Source organism: Podarcis cretensis, assembly GCF_951804945.1.
Source record: "Podarcis cretensis genome assembly, chromosome: 3".
In the NCBI taxonomy this organism is placed as follows: domain Eukaryota; kingdom Metazoa; phylum Chordata; class Lepidosauria; order Squamata; family Lacertidae; genus Podarcis; species Podarcis cretensis.
This window is the reverse complement of record NC_137172.1, coordinates 41,741,719-41,754,926: the sequence shown is the minus strand read 5'-3', so window position 1 is coordinate 41,754,926 and position 13,208 is coordinate 41,741,719. Positions and strand designations below refer to the sequence as shown.

The following is a 13,208-nucleotide window of genomic DNA, read 5'->3' as shown; positions in this document are numbered from 1 at the left end:
GCACAGACACCTTTATAGTGCCATATGCCATGGTTTGTGACACTGTGGTCTGTCAGAAATCAGAGCACTGCATCCTAGGCAAAGATAACAAAGACCAAGTTGGGGGGGGGGACAGAGATGTGCAAGCAAAAAGAAATGTGTGATGAGGAAAAGAACAGAGCTGCCAACTTTTTAACTAGCCATGGTAGCATTTAGATTTGCATATATCTTGGTATTTTCTTGCATTCTGAATTGCCCTTAACAGTAGCAGCCAACTGGTTAAAAAGTTCACTGCATTTTCTGCCCCCCCCCAAAAGAATTTGCAGAACTTCAAAGCACCAAAAGCCCTGATATCATTTGTAATGTCAGGTGACTGACCACTGGGCAGCCCCGCCCACCCGTCAAATTTGGGCTGTGAGGCAGATCCTGATAAGGTAAATTGAGGGAAAATGCAGACCCAGAGCTCCATTCAGTGCCCCTGCTGGGCTGCTTGCCAGTAGAGTGGGGCCCACAGTTCCAGTGGATTGCTTTACCAAGGCCTCAAAACGTACCCCTGGGCTTGATATAAAGGAGTATTTGCAGGCTGAAAAAATGAGGGAGCAGCAAGGAAGCTTAGTCCCCTTCATGAGTTATTTTTCCTATTTCCTGTTGCCTCCAAGCTGCTTTCTTCTCCATAGGTTTCCAGATATTTATTTATAAGGGTACATTCACAGATTTAATCCAGTCAAGGTGATGCAGGGGGAGAAATTGAGGACAAATTGGGATGGAAAATCAGCCAGTGGGACACCAATTTACCCTCCAACATGCTGAGTCCCAAAACTGGGATGTGTGTCTTCCCGTCCATGTTCCTGCGTAAATCATGTGACCAGCTAGAGATCATGGAGCCCTAATTATGAGCTTTTTTCAGGGCTGTGCTCTCACAGCACCCCAAAATGTGTGTTTTGGGGCGTTGCGTGAGATCGTCGCCCTCCAACAAGAGCTTTCTTCAAGGCAATATCTTGGCGTGAAATCACGGCATCCTAAATGGCAGGAAAAAGCAGGATGTCCTAGTTTTTCCGGGACACTTTTGGGATATGCACCAATGTCATTCCTCCACTCAAAGAAAGACACAAAAACACCTGTTGTGGTTTTGTTGCATTGATTTGCATGTAATGTGTAGTTTGTCCTTGATCCTCAGACAACAGGCTGCTACTACATTTTTATGCTGTTAACTGCCCTGTGATCTTTGAACTAAGGGTGGTATAGAAATTTAATATGTAAATTAAATTAATAAATACCACTGACAAAGTTCCAGCACTTAAGGCCCATCCATAGGGGCCTTCCATTGGGGATTATTCAGTTATTTTATAAAGTCTATTAATGCTGTGGTTACATGGTTATGAAGGCCATGAAATGATTTGCCAGTTGGAATTAGGCAGCAATTTGTATGAGAAACTGGCAGTGGTGTGAAGGCAGCCATGGTTGATGGTTCCCTATGGGTACCAACGAGCTAGGGAAATTCAAGCATCTTTCAAGGCCATCTCTCAGTCAACCCTTGAGTGTGAGGTAAGTTTCATATTCTTATTAATTTCATCAGAATATGATTGGTACTGGCTATCAGAGTGTTAGGCAACCAATCACGGGCCTTACCTCCTAGCAGAAATGGTGGGAAAATTGACAACTTTTCACCTTCTGTAAGGATAACAAACATTTGCTCTCGCCTGGATTCCCTGAGACAGTCCAGATGGAATTGTAGATGATGGAGGTCGTGTCCCTATGGAGGGTACCTCCCGCTTCATACAGTAAACTTTGGAATCTACCCATTAATATGCCTTAATTTAAAATAAATAAGCAGATAGCCAAATTTGGTTCACACAGGCTCTGTGTTTGTGCAGCGTTTACAGCATCAGGCTTCAGACAGCAGAAACTTCAGCCCTGGCCTTGGCTCAGCCTCCGCTCATATGAGGAATGTGAGACCTGATTGTGAAATCTGAGCTCAGCACTGAGAACCGCATTAGGTACCTTTCCTGTATCCTATGTGAACACCCTTTTATATATATAACAAACAAAGCATATGTAAAACGATTCTTCACCGGCCCACATCCACACCCAGCTGACTACAGCATTTCCTAATTAGGTTATACTCAATCTTTATAATGGCCTGTTAGTAATAGATGTGGTACTAGAGGGTAATGATAATCTCCGTTGATATTATTCACTTCCCAGGAATGTAGGGCAGAAGCTGCTCTGCTGGCTTCAACGGAGAACAATGGGAGAGAAGCGAACCAATAAAGCAGCTATGTCATCTTCTCTGGGCTGTGCAAATCCATGTTTGCTCTGTGATGTCTGACAAGCCGGAGGAGGACGATAAAAATAACAACAATAATAGTTTGTAAAACCACCCTTCGCTGTGATGCCGCAAGAAATTGGGAAGCTCTTAAAAAAGTTCACCGACTCAGGCAATGAAGATCTGGAATTGCCTGCTGTATGAAGAGAGTTGGAAGTCATGAATGGCTTCCTCTTACGTTTTTACAATGAAAGCAAAAATGAGCTAATATAAATAATTGTGGGCTAAACCCCAAGAATATTTTTATTCCAAATTAAAGACAGCAAAGAGCCCCATTATTCATTCCAGATACCGAGTGCTTTCAATTTACCCATGAAATCAGTTGATACTGAAAGTTCCTCTCAACACCTTGTAGAACTGGGCCCCCAGCATATTAAAGATGAGTGCATTTTTAAAAATTGTGCTTTCAAAACTTAACCAAAGAAAAGAGTCTGTTTACTGTTTGTAAAGTTCCCCTTTATAAGAGGAACTTGTAATATAAGAGGGGCTTATAATGGCATTCCTAGTCCTAGCTTGTGTCTCAGTAAAAGGATCTGTTCCATTATGCAGAGTTGGGGAAGGAATCAACAACCTTGCATCAAACATTTCTTGAAGATATACAAAAACAGTACATCTTATGCAGGGCCGAATTAAGACTTAAGAGGCCCTAAGCACTTAAAAGATTTTGTTGCCCCCATATATCATATCTAAACAGTAATAAAACATTAACATTATTAATAAAACATTAATAAAATTCTATTTTTTTGAAATGAAACGAAACCTTGGCACAGCAAAATGGAAAATGATGTTTGTTTTTGCATACTTCCACTATATTAATATCTGAAACATTTCCTCCTACTTTTTCTGATTGCAAAGTACTTGATCAGATCCTCAAAACTAACCTCCTGTAGTTTCTGCGGTGCCCCACTTCCCTTGAAGCCCAAAGCACGTGCTTGTTTTGCTTAACGGTTAATCTAGCCCTGGTCTTATGACTTAGGCGGTCAGCCATTTTTGTGGAAGTGAGTATCAACTTGGAATGCTAGTTATAGGCAGAATCAAGCTGGGAATGTAGCATGATAGGCAAAGCACACCAAGGCTCCATTGAATAATAATCAGATGCAGCGCATAGTTAAACAATGGCGCTTGCTCTCCCAGGAGACAGTAATAGCCACTAACTTGGTTGACTTTAAAAGATTAGACAAATTCATGGAGGATAGGTCTACCAGTGCCTACTAGCCTGATGGCTATGCTCTGTATCCCTGGTGGGAGGCAGTATATGTCTGAATACCAGTTGCTAGAAACTGCAGGAATGGGGACTGGTCATGTGCTTGGGTGCTGCTTGCAGGCTTCCCACAGGCTGGCTCCTATGAGACCATGATGCTGGACTAGATGGGTCATGGACCTGATCCAGCAGGCTCTTCTTATGTTCTTAATACTGCTGGCAAGAAGGGTAAGGAGAGACTATCTACTCCACAACACTGCTGATTAATCCACACCATTCAGAATCTACACTGTGCCATAAGTGTAGGAAGCAAGATGTTAAAGGTGCCTCTAGGACAAAAATGTAGCAATACACATGCAGATATCATAGGTTACAGAGAAAGCAGAGGTAACCCACACCCTAAAATGAGGACCGCCCAATCCACCCTGGCAAAACAGTATTCCCAATTCCAAATACGGTAATTGGATCTGCATGTAAAAGTAAAACAAATCTATTCAATTTCCCAAGAAAACTACTATTTGGGTTTGACTCACATCCTAGGGCTCATCCCACACTTTTGTCCCACATTTTTTAGGCACAGGTCCACACTTTCCCAGTCGGTGTCGAAGTGCTTTTTTATTTTTTGGGTCCCATCGCTTTCCTGGTGAAAACCCACTCTCTACTGCTGAATCAAAGCAAATGGCAATTCAGGTTTTCCATGGATTGCCATTTGCTCCAATTCAACAGTAGAGAGTGGGTTTTCACCAGAAAAGCGCCAGGGCAAAGACAAAAGCTGTTGGAAATGGCCTGCAAAGCCCAGACCTGTGCCTAGAAATGCAGAGCAAAGATAAGTGTGGATGAGCCCCCATAAACAGCCCAGTGTGCTTTGGCTTCCCCAGTATATATATTTGCAGGAAAACACAACTGACCGTTGCTTTCATAGGAAGACAGTGTATACATTTTTCTTTCATTAACATAGTCTCCAAGCAGAAAATAAAATAAAATCTTGAGCTGGAATTGCTTAGTGATAAATGTCGCTACAAGTTAATTCCTCATTTTGGACCAAAACAATTTGGAGTTTGGTAGTTGTTGTGCATAGAAGAGATTCTGGAAGCAGAGTGATTGTAAAAGCAGCGGGAGAAACAGCCTAGGTCTCTGAATGCAGTTGATTCTTAGGGCATTCACATTCTCTGGAAATCATGATTACATTCCAGAAGGGAACTGCACGTATAGAGCCAAGGATCACTTCTGCAAAAGAACCATTTACTTTGAACAATGTTTACTTGAAGCTACTCCTCCAAACCATCCCACACCTATTTGCCCTGCAATGGAAAGCTGTTCAGGAAGCAGCATGTCAACTTGCACTATTATTTGCAAAGGGGCAATATAACACCGCAGCTGGGTAAAGTCCAAGAATTTAATGTGCCAGAATGTTTGTACAGTAACATATTTTTCATTTAAGTTGCTCTGAATGTGAAAAGAAAAGCCAGTTTCCTTTTGGGCAAGCTACAAATTTCCTCCTTCTTCCATCTCTGTGGAAACAAAAAGGAAGATAATATCACTGAAATCTAAAGTCTCAGGAGATCAATGGCAATATAATGAGATTCTAAAATTGGGTTTATAGTCTGCCAAGAAAATTTTCAAGCTGTGCTCTAGGTATTCAGTTTAATATCCCTCTGTGAGAGTTCCCCACTCCCATAATCAGAACTAACCACATTTATTTGGACTCACATTTAATAATTTCAAAAATTAAAAGAATGTAGATGAAATCCAGATTAGAATTTTCTCATTTTGAAAAGCAGTGGAACATACTTCCCACTCAGATAAATGATAACAACTTTTACGTAAAATCTACGTACGCCAGTGTTCCTTGGTCAACAATTAGTAACAACCCCCCCCAGTTAACTTCTAAGCCATATCCCAATGCAATTTCCTTTAGGAAACTCAGGTGTTCTCATGCTCAGGGTTGCTATAACTGAGGATGATAAAGAATTTTTCACCAGGTCAAATCTGGATGGAACCCTGGTGAATTTTTGTCTTCCCCTTACAGTGCCCAGTTTGACTTGTTTCTCAAGCAGACCTTAGATTTTCAGGTGCCAGATAAAAAATTTATGAGTCAATATCACTCTTGGTCTTGAGTCATGTGCAAGTTATCTGATCACTAAACTGCTTTGCTCTTGGGCTGTGTAGAATAGACTGAATGATGGGCAGATGACCCAAAGAAGGCAGAACCAGATACCAAAAGAGAGGTGAACCTCAAATGTGCTATGAAACCTTTTACTAGAGAAGAACTTTGCTAGGCCTGATGACAAATTATGACCGCAATGTGTAACTCTTTATTAGAGGCAGTAGTCATTTCCTATCTCCTGCAATGGGCTGTTTCACAGCATGTTTTCAGATTCATCTCTCTTTTTTTGTGGGATCTGGCTAGATCGCCCAACCTTTTGGCAGAAATTTAGAGCAGAGAGTTTTTGAGGATCTGCCAAGACCAAACAATCAACTCCATCTTATGAGAATGATGCCTACAAGCCCTTTTATCAGATGTGGCCCCAGTAATCACTGCTTTGTTACCTTATAAGGCTGGGCAACTGCAATATGCTTTACAGGGCATGCTCTCTACAATGCAAATTTAAACTGGCTACAAAACCTATTTAATTTTCACGGAACTTTAAGAACGCCAATTCTCTTATGGTGCTGCAAGAGTGGTAATTAGAAGCACTGATGAGCTGAAGACCATCATTATTCTTAATGTAATGAGCATTTTTCAAGTACTATAATATATAGAAATGGCTTTTTAAAATAAATGGTAGTAGGTTTTATTGGAACCACAAACATTTCAAAGTGTGTGTCTCAAGTTTCCATGTATTATATCTCCACAGTAATGTCTGCTCTGGAAGTTGCACAGCAAAGTTGGCAAGCGTATAGTCTGAAGCTTGCATATTTCCCCTGTTAAAGTACATAAACTGGAAGTGTGAGGCACTCATGCATCTGCTTGCTGGTATTTCTGGTAAAGCACAGTGTGTCAATAAAATTATTTGCATACAACTTAAGTTCTCTGATTTCCCTAGCTGGAAACGAAGGAATTTGTATTATAGAGATGAATTGTTCTTTGATTATTTGCAAGCTCAAGGTGGCACCAATTACAGCATACTGTCTTTAGACAAGGGAAAGTACCTGAAAAAAGATAACATTCATGCCTCTTTATCTGCAATACCATACTTTTACCCTCCGGGCACAATTTAAGGTTCTTTTCCTTTAACCTCTAACATCATTACTGACTGAGACTCAGCATTCACTAACTGACTCCTCCTGTACATCATATCAATATGAATTCAGGAACCTATTTCCTTAAAATTTTATCAGCTGTGCAGCAGCTGAAAACAACTAGATCATGTAGAGAGGAATTCTTGGTGGCTGCTCCAGGAAGATCAAAGCCCAATATGTCTTTTGGGGGCGTTGTTAATCTTTCCTTTTTAGAAGGAAAGATTTTTACAGGCTGTGGTTAAGCTGTTAGATGGCTGGGCATTTTGGCACCTAATATGTATTACATGTTTGAACTGAATTTAGAAGACCATAATTTATTTTGCAGTGTATTTTGTATTAACGGGACATGTTATGTTGTTGTTTTTTATAACCTGTATTTTTTGGGTTGGATATATATCGATACATATACAGTGGTACCTCAGGTTAAGTACTTAATTCGTTCCGGAGGTCTGTTCTTAACCTGAAACTGTTCTTAACTTGAAGCACCACTTTAGCTAACGGGGCCTCCTGCTGCCGCCGTGCCTCTGGAGCACGATTTCTGTTCTCATCCTGAAGCAAAGTTCTTAACCTGAAGCACTATTTCTGGGTTAGCAGAGTCTGTAACCTGAAGCGTATGTAACCTGAACCGTATGTAACCTGAGGTACCACTGTATATAAATAAAGATTAAGGGAAGGTAAAGTTTTATGTACATGTGTATGTTTAGGGAAGGGCCATAGCTCTGTGATATAACATCTGCTTTGAATGCAGAAGGTCCCAGGTTCAATACCCAACATCTCCAAGTAGTGCCGGGAAAGAGTCTTTCATAGAATTGTAGAGTTGGAAGGGACCCCAAGGGTCATCTAGTCCAACCCCTGCAATGCAGGAATCTCAGCTAAAGCATCCATGACAGATGGCCATACAACCTCTGCTTAAAAGCCTCCAAAGAAGGGGAGTCCACAACTTCCCAAGGGAGACCATTCCACTGACAAACAGGTCTTACTGTCAGAACGTTTTTCCATATGTTTAGTTGGAATCTCCTTTATTGTAACTTGAAGCCAATGGTTCGATTCTACCCTCCAGAGCAAGAGAAAACAAGCTTGCTCCATCTTCAATGTGACAGCCGTTGAGATATTTGAAGATGGCTCTCATATCTCCCCAGAAACCCTGGAGAGCCACTGCCAGTTAGTGTAGACAATGCTAAGTTAGATCAGCCAATTTGGAATAAGACAGCTTCCTATTTAAAAGCTGTTTTTATGTCTGTAAGGTGTATATGCGCATGGGTGCTTGTGCTTAAGGTTTGCACTTGGCATACATACATTATGTGAAAATATTTATCAAAAATGAGTTGGTCTAAGTAAGGTCTGTAACATATTTCATATTTGCAATCCATTTACATTTGATACTAGGCTATCATCAGTGCCAAATGTAACATATTTTGAAAAATGAGCCTTTAATAAAACTGTCAAAAGTGTACTGTTAAATCCAAGTGACTGCCAACAGAAACTTCTGAAAGGATGTCATTGGAAGGAAAGAAACAATGCTGGGTTTAGAAGTATCCGTGGTACTTGTAAAAGTTTCTAACATTATTTATGGATTTCCTATCCAGCTAGATTGCCAACAACTGTTCTTGTTGTTCTTTAACGTTCAGTTAAAACCATTGTTACTCCTCTTAAATTGACAGGCCATTTCCTTTGTTTGGCATTTGAAGGGGCGGGGGGGGAGGGGGATGCTTGGACATATATCCATAGAGACAAGAATGTTTATAGAATCGCATGTGTCAAAACCTTGATTCAGCATTAACTACATTACTCTTGTGAATGCCTTTTCATAAAGCGTGCCTCCAATAAACACAGAGAATGCATTTTAAAATTCCCCATCAGTACTGTTTCCCTGCCATATCTTTTGTTGAGCTACGTTTGCCCATAATACAAGCCAAAACACACACTAGAAAGCAGCAGTTAGACCAGGGGTAGGCAACCTAAGGCCCGTGGGCCGGATGCGGCCCAATCACCTTCTCAATCCAGCCCGCGAACCGTCTGGGAATCAGCATGGTTTTTACATGAAAATGTGTCGTTTTATTTAAAATGCATCTCTGGGTAATTTGTGGGGTATAGGAATTCATTCATCTCCCCCCCCCCCCAATATTGTCCGGCCCACCACATGGTCTGAAGGACGGTGGACTGGCCCATGGCTGAAAAGGGTTACTGACCCCTGAGTTAGACCTTTGTTAAAGAGACCTACTTGAGAGAACCATTGTCATTTCTAAACCGCTGTTCCTGAGCAAGATTCCCAAGCCCATTGCATGAAAATTGTGTAAGGGCACAATCAGGGCCAGCTGCAGGTTTGAGAAGGCTCTTGGTGGGCCCTGGAAGCCTTATCTGATGATAGCAGGTGGGCAGCACGGCAAAACAATACCAGGTTCCTGGGTCTAAACACCATTTTGATTTCCTATAATGCCCCCCCCACAGTAGTGTCCTTCTGGGGCACTGTGGGAAATTAATTAAATTAAAATGGTGGTTTGACTCAGCTGTCCAGCTTCACTGAGAGTTCCAGGCACAGAAAACATTTTTAAGAGGACTCTGGGCAATAATAGGCCCTGCCAGCTGCCCAAGAAGACTGGATGCTGATTTTGGCTCTGGGCAGTGGCATTGCGTGGGTGGCCAGCGCCCAAGACAAGGCAAGTATCCTTGGCACTGCCCACCAATAGTTGGAATGAAAAGGCAACAGCTTGGCGACCTATTCATGTGGCAACCCCCGTGAGTGGAGAGCATGGCAGAGAGCAGGACAGAGAATTGGTCGGGAACAGGTATCTTTCTAAAGCCCTACAGAGGGTGTCCTAGCAACTGGCCATCAAATCCGCTCCTCAGTCCGCCCACATAAACATTGGGAGATTTTCTCTGCGAGGAGGAGGGAAGACTATTTTTATTTATTATTACTTCTTTCTTTCTTTGAAAATATGCTCCCCTAAGAATTTTGCGCACAGGGCAACCGCCCCGTGGCCCTGGCCATGCTATGCCACTGGCTCTGGGTATGAAATCTGAAGAAGGAAGGAAGAAAGGAAAGAAGGAAGGTAAAAGGTAAAGGGACCCCTGACCATTAGGTTTAGTTGCAGATGACTCTGGGGTTGCAGTGCTCATCTCACTTTATTGGCCGAGGGAGCCGGCGTACAGCTTCCGGAGGTCATGTGGCCAGCATGACTAAGCTGCTTCTGGCAAACCAGAAAACGCAATTTACCTTCCCACTGGAGCAGTACCTATTTATCTATTTATCAAACTGCTAGGTTGGCAAGAGCTGGGAACGAACAATGGGAGCTCACCGCGTCGCAGGGATTCTAAGCACCGCCCTTCTGATCGGCAAGCCCTAGGCTCTGGGTTTAACAGAGCAAATAACACTGAAGAGCAGCACGAGTCTTTTTGAGGATTTGCCATGAGTTCACTGAGTGGACAGCCGGAGCTTTCTCAAGTGCTTGATCTGTATATAGAGGCAGCAAAGAGACAAAAAACAAAACCCCATTCGCACTTAAAATATCACAGTGTATAAGCATTTCTCGCCGCCCCCTTATATTGGAGATTGTGTGGGTGGAAATTGTAATTCATGAAGTAGCCTTTTCCTTTCTTTTTTTGCAACATCTGGTAATAGCACCCAGTAAAAGCGAAGTTGATAAATAAATAATGATGGCTGGGGTCATGCCATTATTTATTTATTCATTTTTGGTTATTTTTATACTGTCGGTTCAAAGGCGCAAGGTGCTTCACACACACAAATACAAATGGAGAAACAGGGCAGTAGCAAGATGCTTAAACGTAAGTCTCCAGTATGACTGTGATTCCTGTTTGATTGTCAGGAGTCAGCTAGAAGGAATCCTTAAATTGTTGTGGGATAATGTGTCAGGACAAGCAGGTTTACTAAACTTTCCCTCCCTCTAATCCATTTTAATTTGCAATTTGCATCACTGCAGAAGAAGAGACTTCTGCCGAACAGGAAGCAGTATGTCCGTTTCCCCAGCCACTCTGGGCGGCTTACAGCACATGAAAAATGTAAAACATCAGACATTAACCTCACATCTCTTGGTCATTTTAAGAGGGCACCAATAAAAAAATCTCATGCTTCTTGTGTGAAGCAGTAAGCACAATTATATGTCACCCATCAAGCAATTTCACATACTATACTTCATTACATATCACCTGTTGGTATGTAGACCCCTCAACATCTTAAGGGATTGCCTTGCCCCATTTATATTTGCCCTTTTAATAGTATGACTGGATAAGCACTTTATAGGAATGTTGTCTATTGTACTTTGCTCTCATTGTTACCTGGTTTTTAACTGATTTTAGATGTATTTTGTGGTACTGCAAGACACTTTGAAACATTTTGGTAAAAAGTGATTAATAAATACAGTAAATACAGTGGTACCTCGGGTTAAGTACTTAATTCGTGCCGGAGGTCTGTACTTAACCTGAAACTGTTCTTAACCTGAAGCACCACTTTAGCTAATGGGGCCTCCTGCTGCTGTCGTGCTGCCGGAGCACAATTTCTGTTCTCACCCTGAAGCAAAGTTCTTAACCTGAAGCACTATTTCTGGGTTAGCGGAGTCTGTAACCTGAAGCGTATGTAACCTGAAGCATATGTAACCTGAGGTACCAATGTAATAGCAATAATACCTGCTTGATCTTTACATTCAGCTCAGAGTAGCACTATTAAAAGGGTGTCATATACGTTTGCCTTGTGAACAAGACAGAGGGCATTTATTGTGTCTATGTCTAAGTTGTGGCTGACTACTGTTAAGCAAGTGGCACTGGAATGTTGTTCAGACGCCTGCTTAGGATGCTTCAGTTTGTACAGAGCTTTTCTGTGCCATAGCACAACTATTGTTCATTGTATATTAATGTCAAGGTGCTAAATATTTTTTGCTGTTTTATGAGTGTACTGTATTACATTGTTCTAGACACTTCGCTTATTGTGTGGCATATAAGCCTAGGAGCAAGGTGTGAGGAACCTTTGTCCCCCACATGTTGCTGAACTCTATCATTCCTGGTCATGGGCCATGCTTGCTGGGGCTGATGGGAATTGTACTTCGTCAACATCTGGTTATAGTTGTTCAACGCTATCAAACAGCAAATGGCAGAATGGATGGGGTTATGAAACCTAAGATATCCACTGATTCAGATCTTATCAGATGTGCAGAAAATCCAGAAGGCAGCCCTGTTCAGGGAAGTTTTTAATCTGTGATATTTTAGTGTATTTTTGGTTTTTATGGAAGCCGCCCAGAGTGGCTGGGGAGACCCAGCCAGATGGGCGGGGTACAAATAATAAATTATTATTATTATTATTATATTTCACTTAACCTGTGCAACATGTAGGCCCTACAAGATGGGTGACCAACTGTCATGGAAGCTTTAGTTGAGGTTCCAGCATTGCAAGGGATTTTACTAGATGACCCTCGGGGGTCTCCTTCCAACTCTGCAATTCTATGATTCTGATACCCTTCTTAGCAAGAGCACAACTACTCACTCCTAGAGGTAGGTGGCAGGTTTTGCCCTCACTGTCGCATTGCCCCAAAGTGCATGGATTTACCATTCTCCAGGAACGAATGACGTCGCTAGCCCACAGTTGCGTGGCCAATGACACCGTCCCATTTGTCCACGGACGCATTGGCGCGCTGCGCCCCTTGTCCGCTGCCCAGGTAGCCCCTGACACACACGCAGGACCTCCCGTCGCCCCTCAGAAGCGGCGGCTGCTTTGTGCATGGAGGGAGCCCTGAAAAGAGGCTCAACCTGCTCAGGCAAGCCTCTGAGCGGGAAGTCTTCCCGGTCCCTTCAGGCTGTCGGTGCCAAAGCTGCTGCTGACGGGGCTGGAAGAGCCACTCACCGTCGCCCGCTTGCTGCTGGCTGCCTCCCTTTAGTCCTCGCCTGGCTGGCGTCGTGCTGGAAGAGGCAGCATTTTCCCGTCAGGGGGCGACGTGAGGAGGAGGAGGAGGAGGAGGCAGCACGCAGGGGCGGGTGCTATGGGTGACAGGCGGTCACAGGTGCCGCGGCCGCCTCTTGAGTCGGATGAGAGGCGCCTCCGCGCCCCAACCAGCTGCCGCCGCTGTTCCCCTCCCTCCACCCTGCGCGCTGCTGCTGCTGCTTCAGCCGTCAGCCAAGGGCAGCTCTTCCGAGGCGGCGCGTGCAGGGACAGCAGCACGAGCCGAGCAGCTGCGCGCGAGGGAGCCGGGGAGAGAGAGAGAGAGAGAGAGACACACACACTCGCGCCTGGCAGAAACCAGTAAGTTGCTGCTCCTGCGAGCCGCCGTTTGCAGCACGAGCTGGCTCTGTGGCTGCAGCCGCGGCGATCTGCTTACTTATTGTTTTATTTGGTATCTCCTCGCCCCGTGAAATCGTGGGGAGGGCAGGAGCGGCGCGTTGCATGCAGAGCCAAATGCGGGCTTGGATCGGCCCGGGCTGGAGTCGCGGAAGGGGTCGTCGCGAGGCCACGGCGAC

The 13,208-nt window shown here is 43.5% G+C and overlaps 1 protein-coding gene across 2 annotated transcripts in view; it reads left to right on the top strand.

Moving 5' to 3' along the window:
- Nucleotides 1-13,208, top strand: part of CDC42EP3 (CDC42 effector protein 3) — a 58,483-nt gene that overhangs the window by 16,272 nt on the left and 29,003 nt on the right. Inside the window, exon 1 of one of the 2 annotated variants that reach the window (XM_079969580.1) lies at nucleotides 12,889-12,993. The exons of the other annotated variant lie outside the window; for it this stretch is intronic. The gene's annotated coding sequence lies outside the window, so the exon portion shown is untranslated. Of the gene's footprint in view, nucleotides 1-12,888; nucleotides 12,994-13,208 lie in introns of those variants that run through there. 2 annotated transcript variants of the gene reach the window in all.